General features: G+C 44.6%; 1 long non-coding RNA gene across 1 annotated transcript; it reads left to right on the top strand.

The window, feature by feature from the left end:
- The first annotated feature begins 207 nt into the window (after window positions 1-207).
- LOC140470083 (uncharacterized) lies at window positions 208-4865 on the top strand. Its single transcript, XR_011956358.1, has 3 exons — window positions 208-309; window positions 2959-3041; window positions 4769-4865. It is a non-coding gene; the product is annotated as an uncharacterized lncRNA (long non-coding RNA).
- The last annotated feature ends 3039 nt before the right edge of the window (window positions 4866-7904 follow it).

Below are 7904 nucleotides of genomic sequence, written 5' to 3' on the forward strand. Positions count from 1 at the left end.
AGTAATCTTGGACATGGAGGCAACGGAAGAATTGTTTGCCCAGATTATTTTTTCTTGAGTATTTTTGACAGTCAAGAATTCTTTTTTCCAATAAGCAAGTGTATTTTCCATCCATTTCTGATAATCAAATTCTGACCCATTTTCATTACCTGTAATCCATTTTGCATTCCCTGAAACATTAACTTTGTTTCTCCTTCCACAGATACCAGTGATTAATGCCAAAGCCCTGTTGCTTGTGGAGAGGGTGATGTTTGACTTTCTTGTACAGCTGCAGTTTGTGTGGTGAAGGTGCTCCCACAATGTGGTTGGGTAAGAGACATTACAGATTATTCATTACAGCAACAGTGATTATTTGAAGATAATGTCCAAATCAAGAACAGTTTGTAGTTTTATGATCATGCTTATAATTTCACAAAAATGTAATTGAGAACTTTAGAAATAAGGCCATGGATGGAGATTTTAGGACAGGTGACCAAAAGCATTGCCAAAAAGCAGGCTTTGAGGGATTTCTTAAAGGTGAAAAGCAGACCTGTGAGGTTTTGTCTGTAAGTTCCAGACCATGTTGCTTTAGTAACTGTAGAATCAGCTACACAGTTGAAGTAATGAATTAACCAATCGTTGGGAGTCTCGAAGAAAATGGGTTGAGACCTCGATAAAGGATGTGTGGTGCAGGGCGCTAGGGATGATAACAGCCAGGAATCAAATCAAGAATGAGAATTTTAAATTGTTGTTGCTTATGAATAGGAGCCTTTTGACAGATCAACATGTTTGGGGAGAAGTGAGCACGTGGGCGATAGAGCTTTCATTTTTTCTTGAGATTACAGGGAGGTTGAATTTGGGAGGCTGGCCAGGAGTGTGTTTGGATAATTAAGTTTTGAGATGACACACGATGGATGAGAGTTTCAGTATATGAGCTGAGATGAGGGTGGAATCACCTTGATATAGTGGTGTTGGAGTGGGACTGGGCTGTTCCCCTCACCTCACCTCCGGGATTCAGCTGGTTGTCAGGTTGTGAATCAGGGCAGTAACACAATCGGGAGCTGAGTGGCCCTGGTGCAGCCTAAAATGAGTGTCGCTCAGCTGGCTGTTGCTGAGCAGCTGCTGTTTGATAGCCCTGTTGATGACATCTTCCATCACTTTACTGCTGATTGAGTGTGGACTGACAGAGGGAAGTTGCTTGAGTTGGATTTGCCCTGTGTTTTTGTGTTGAATATCCCTGGGCAATGTTCCACATTGTCGGTCGATGCCAGTGCTGGAGCGGTACGTGACTTGGTGGGTGGCAAGTTCTGGAGCACAATCTATCAGTATTATTGCCAGACTGTTAGCAGGACCCATAGCCTTTACACTACTTAACCATTTCTCGATATTGTTCGAACTAAATTGAACTGGCAGAAAGCTCACATCTGTGAAGTTAGGAACCACTGGGGAAGGCTGACGTGGATCATCCCACTTTGCATTTGGCTGAAAATTACTGCAAATGCTGTCATCTTGTCTTTTGCATGGATGTGTGAAACCCCTCCATCAGTAAGGGTGGGGATATCTGTGGTGCTTCCTGCAAAGAGTTGTTTAATTGTCCATTACCATTCACAACTGGGTGTGGCAGAACTGCAGAGCTCTGATCTGATCCATTGATTGTGGGATCACTTAGCTCAGTTGCTTGCTGCTGATGCTGTTTGATGTGCAGATAGTCCTGCTTGGTAGCTTCACCAGGTTGACACTTCATTTTTATGTCTGTCTGGTGCTGCTCATGGCATGCTGTCCTTTCCTGTCCATTGTGATGGGTGAGTGCAGGATTTACAAACCCATGAGATTACAGATTGTGCTGGAGTACAGTTCTGCTGCTGTTGTTATCCCACAGTGCCTCAGCGAGATCCAGTTTGAGTTCCTACATCTGTCCTATTTAGCACGGTGATAGTACCACTCGGCACAATGGAGGTTTTTCTCAAGTTTAAGGTAAGGCTTTGTCTCCAAAAAGACTGTGGGATGGTCGGTCTTATCGATACTGTCATGGACAGATGTATTTGCTGCTGGTTGATTCATACTGATAAGATGTAGTATGTTTTTTCCCTCTTGCTGGTTCCGTTACCGCCTGCTGCAAACCCAGTTGAGCAGCTATGTCCTTGAGGACCCGACCAGCTCAGTCAGTAATCCTGCTGCTGAGCTACGCTTGGTAGAGGACATTCAAATCCTGTACCCAGAGTAGGCTTGTCACCATCTTATTGCCTCAGTGCTTCCTCCAAGTGTTGTTCAACGTGGAGGAGCACTGATTCATCAGCTGCGGGAGCACGGTACGTGGTAATTAGCAGGAGCCATGTGACTTCCTGGTGTCCAAAGTCAATGCTAAGTACTCCCAAGGCAAATGGTTCCTGTGTGTACACTACTGTGCCATCACCTCTGCCTGGTCTGTCCTGCTGGTGGGACAGGACATATCCAGAGATTTCAGGAGAAAGTGAAGACTGCAGATGCTGGAGATCAGAGTCGAGAGTGTGGTGCTGGAAAAGCACAGCAGGTCAGGCTGATGAAGGGCTTAGGCTCAAAACATCGATTCTCCTGCTCCTCAGATGCTGCCTGACCTGTTGTACTTCTCCATCATCACACTCTATCTAGGGATGGTTATTGTGGTGTCTGGCCATTATCTGTAAGGGGTTACTCTGTGAGTATGACTTTGTCAGGCTGTTCCTTGCCTAGTCTGTGAGACAGCTCGGCACAAAAAAACACAGATGTTAGTGAGCAGGATGTTGCAGAGTCGAGAGGGCTGATTCTGTGGTTGTATTTCCTAATGCCTTGTTAGATGCCGAGTGGTCCATCCAGTTTCATTCCTTTGTTGAGACTTTGCAGTGATTAATACAGTGGGTAGCTTGTTGGCCAACTGTCAGGTTGGCAGGATTTTTTTCGCCTTTGACAATGGTTCCATGGAGATCAGGAGATTCCTAATTCATTATTTTTTCTTGAATTCAGATTCTACCATCTGCCGAGCTGGGATTCGAACAAGGACTTCAGTTGTACATTTTAATATTCTGGATAAAAGTTAAATACATTAGGTTTGTTCATTCATTTTAAATATCACTAACCCTGGTTTTGCTTCTTTGTAAAACACTGTCCATCATCCTGTCTCCTTCATCCTTCCCTCCAACAACAAGAGCAAGGTGCACATTGAGTTTCTCTGTCACTAAGACTGAGACAATCTGATCAGCTGCCTCTGCTGCTTCTCTCCCTCCCACTAGCCCACCGAGACAAGCTGCCTCACATGGTGTTTCTGATTTTTGTCCCAAACTTACATCTTTCTCCAGTCTCTTGTCAAGCCTTATCAGAGCTCACCTTGATCTTTTACTAGTCTCGCTAAACTACAGACATTCCAACTCTGTTTCCTCCTCATCACTCCCCCTCGCCAATTCACAGGTATCGTTCCTTGTTCTGTCTATCTTTTCTGGTTATGTCCTTCTCATCCATTCTGCCAAAAAAACTAATATTTGACCTCACCATCATTTGTAAATCCTGCTCCATCTCCACTCTCCCTTTCATTTCTGAATTCCTTGTATTTGGTGTCTCTCAAGGATCTATCCTTGGTCCCTCCTGTTTCTCACCTACACACTGCCAGGAAGTGACATTGTCCAAAAACACAGTGTGAGGTTTCACATGTACACTGACAATGTCCAGCTCTCCTTCCCCACCATCCCTCTCCATTGCTCCACTGTTGCTCAGTTACCAAACTGCTTATCACATTCCCACTACCCGATTAACTGCAATTTCCTCCAAAGAAACATTGTTACGGTTAAACCCATTACCTTCAGTTGCTATTACAAATTCCTTTCTCTTACTTCTGAGCCCCTCCCTCTCTCTGGGTGCAGTCTGAGATAGAACTAGACTCTTCACAACATTGCTGTCATATCTGTAACCCCAAGGTGACCTTCTGATCAGACATCTATGCAATCACAAACACCAGGAATTCCAATCTCTAAAATGTTGCTTGTCTCCACCTCACCCTAGCTCCATTGCTACTGAAACCCCTTACCCATGTCAGTGTTACCTTAAACTTGATGAATCTGAAATGAACCCTTGATTTCGTGACTGACCCAGAATCTGTTAGCTTTCGTGTTTCCTGCACAAATAACCCCCGATCCCTTTGTGGTGCAGCTTTCTACAGTTTCCACTATGTGAATAGCACTCCGTTCTCTTATTATCCCCTCCAAAATGACCGAGTTCACTTTTTCCCAAATTATACTCCATCTGACAACTTGTTGCCCCTTTCTCCTGTGCATCTCTCTCTCTTCACAATCCTCTTAGAACTTTACAGTTATGCCTTTTCCAGGAGTTCCCCACCCATTCTTCTAAACATTTACTGGGAGCACTGGGCAGTGTGAAGCATGCAGAGTTGCTCTGTTTTTAGAGATACTGTATGGGAGGAGCTTGCTGCCCATTGGTCAGAATGGAGGCAACTTGCCCATCGAGCTGCATGAGCCTTTCACCCCCCATGTCTTTTTTATGAAGCACAGCAGCAGCACGGAAGGAAAGAAAAGGAAGCAAATCCTGCTCTCCATATCTCACTGACTCTTGGAATATTCTGTCCCATGTGTCAAAGATCTGCCCTGTTCAATCACATGAAGTCCCAAGGTGGAAACTCCTAGAAACCCACATAAATTTCCACCTGAACTGACTGCTGACCTCCACAAGGGGTAATGTGTCCAGTCATCCTGGGCCAGGAGGAGGGGATGGTGCGAAGTTTCTAACCTGAACTGACAGTGATGGGTTTTATAAACTTGTATTACAGGATACTACAGGTGGACATTCAGATGGTAATCTCAGTCATTGTAACACCTAACTCTGATTGAATTCGTCAATTCATCAGGACCTGGATATTTACATTGTATGTGAGTATTGTATTCCATCTGAATCCCATTTGCTGCATAAACATTCTCCTTTGAATCTTCCCAAACCTTTAATGTGTGTCCTGTAATCCTTGTATAATGAGCTGATGGGTGTAAGGTTTATTATTATAACGTGTAACTTTTCTAAACCCCTCTGTCACAGCTTCCCGCAATTGCCTTTGCTACAAGGAGAACACCTCAGTTTCCCCAAACCCTGATTCCCCAATGTCTGTTTGTTCTCTATTCGGCACACATCAGGATTGTGTTGGAACATTCTCCACTTGCCTGCATCAGTGCAGCCCCCAACACTATTAAAGAAAGTGACCATCCTCCAGGACAAAGCACTGTGTCTGAGTGGTGTCCCACCCACTACCTTCAGCATTCCCTCTCCCCATCCCAGAGACACATTGGCATCACTGTGTAAAAGGTAAAGGCAGCATTGTCCTACCAGACCATAGGGCTGCTCTCTCATTAGGGAGGAAACTGGAGCCCCGGAAGAAACCCATGGAGACACTGGGAGAATGTGCAAGTCCCACAGACTTTGTCCAAAGCTGGAGTCGAACCTGGGGTCCTGGCAACAGTACTAATCACTGAGCCACCGTGCCACCCTAAAAGTGTAATCTGATTCACAACTACCACTTCCTCTGATAGTTCATTCCACACAGAAACCATTGTCTGAACAAAAATAAAAGAAAATTCCCAAACACCTTTTTAAAGCCGTTCTGCTGTCACCTTAAAAGGTATGTACCCAGTCTTGAATCGTGTCCCTTCCTGGAAAGGACACCAGCTGTTCACGTTACTGATACCAACCCTCCATGTTTTGAGAAACGTCTAATAAGGTCACTCCTCAGCCTCCTGCGCGCCACTGAAAGAAGTCGCAGCCTATCCAGCCTCTGCTTATAATTCAAACTATCCACTCCCATCAACATCCTGGTAAATCTCTTCTGAATCTGCTCCAAAGACATAATGTCCTCCCGATATCAGCATGACCAGAACTGGACACAGAATTCCAGAAAAGGCCTCCCCAACATCCAAAATAACGTCCCAACTCTTGTACTCAAAGGTCTGAGCAATGAAGGCAAGTGTGCTAAGCACCTTCTTAACCACCCTGTTGACATGTGACACAGACTTGAAAGACCCAAACCCCACGGCCTCTTCATTCCATATCACGACTCGAGGCCCTGTTTTTAATTAGTGTAAGTCTGCCCTCGTTTGTTTTTTCAAGATGTTATATTTTGCATTTATTCCAATACAAAGGGAACAAAGGAGCAACTTTTGCACGAGGAGACTGGTACATGTATGGAATAAGCTGCCAGAAGTGGTGGAGGCTGACAATTACAGCATTTTAAAGGCATTTGGATACTTGACATGAATAGGAAAGATTTAGAGGGATATGGCCCAGGTGCTGGCAAGAGGGATAAGATTAGGTTCGGATATCTGGTCGGCATGGACAAATTTAACCGAAGGTTCTGTTTAGTGCTGTTCATCTGTGACTGAACTCAGTGGGTTTCAGTCTCTTCAAAGATAAATCTTAGTCTGTTTTATTTTAGTAAAGCTACAACATTCAGTAGGACGGTGGCTTATTTCTTTAAGTACACATCCTATGATACTTTGATTCAGTTTTTTAATGTAAAATATTGGTACTAATTTATTCTAGAGTAGTGTTTTGTAAAGCTATAAGACTATGTGCCTTTTTCTGGGTCTGTGGACTGTTAAGGTGCAGAGATTGCCATTCATACAGTGATGTGCTCTTCCTGTTGGACGTAGGAGATTAAGAAAAGTTTCAATGATCCTGATTGTCTGCAGGAAGTGAGGATGCAAATCCTGTAGAATTTCATGGACCAGATGGAGCGATGGTTAAAGGTAATGAAGAATTTAGAGGGGCCGGGGGTTGTGATAGGTGGCAGTTTTAGAAAGGTAGGAAAACTGCCAATCCAGTCAGGTAGATGGGTTTCCTCTCGGAAATGGAGGAGTGGAGGGCAAGTAGTGCAGGTGTCCCCTGTGGTTACTTCCATCTCAAACAATTATACTGTTTTGGAAAGCGTCGGGGGTCACAGACTCTCAGGGGAATATCGCACTGACAGCCAAGTTACTAGTGTAATGTCAGGTATATCAGGTTCCACGTGATCTATGGTGATAGGGGGCTCTCTAGTCTGCAGCACAGACAGCAGTTTCTGTTGTGAACAGTGAGACGTCAGAATGGGGTGGTACCTCCCTACTGCCTGGGGGAAGGATGGTTCTGAGGGTGCAGGATATTCTGAAAGGGGAGAATGATCAGTGGGAGGTCACTGTACACTGGTACCAATGGCATAAGGGAAAAGGCTAAAGTCCTGATGAGAGAATATAGCAAATTAGCCTGGAGGATAATAAGCAGATCCTTGTGGGTAGTAATATCTGGATTACTCCCGGTGCCACATGCGAGCGAGAGTAGCAATAGCAGGGTAGAGCAGATGAATGCGTGGCAAAGGATCTGATACAGGGGAGAAGATTCACATTTTTGGATCATTGGAATCTCTGCTGGTGTAGAATTGACATGCTTAAGAAGGATGGATTACACCTGAATGAGAAGATGTCTAATATCCAAGCAGGGAGATTTGCTAGTGCTATTCGGGGGGCATTAAACCAGTGAGGGCGAGGGGGTAAACCAAGAGCTAGTGAGAAACGACGTAAGTCTGAGGCTGGTACAGTTGAGAAGTTAGACAGGCAAGGGAAAGGCACAGAAAGAGGTAGGACTGACAAGGTACAATAGACAATAGGTGCAGGAATAGGCCATTCTGCCCTTTGAGTCAGCACCACCATTCATTATGATCATGGCTGATCGTCCACAATCAGTATCCTGATCCTGTCTTATCTCCGTAACACTTGATTCCATAATCTTTAACAGCTCTATCCATCTCTTTCTTGAAAGTATCCAGATACTTTGCCTCCACTGCCTTCTGTTTTAGTGCACTCCATGTGTCCACTACTCTCTGGGTGAAGACGTTTCTCCTCAACTCTGTTCTAAATGGCCTCTCCCTTATTTTTAAACTGTGTCCTCTG

This window comes from Chiloscyllium punctatum, chromosome 50 (assembly GCF_047496795.1).
Source record: "Chiloscyllium punctatum isolate Juve2018m chromosome 50, sChiPun1.3, whole genome shotgun sequence".
NCBI classification, from domain to species: domain Eukaryota; kingdom Metazoa; phylum Chordata; class Chondrichthyes; order Orectolobiformes; family Hemiscylliidae; genus Chiloscyllium; species Chiloscyllium punctatum.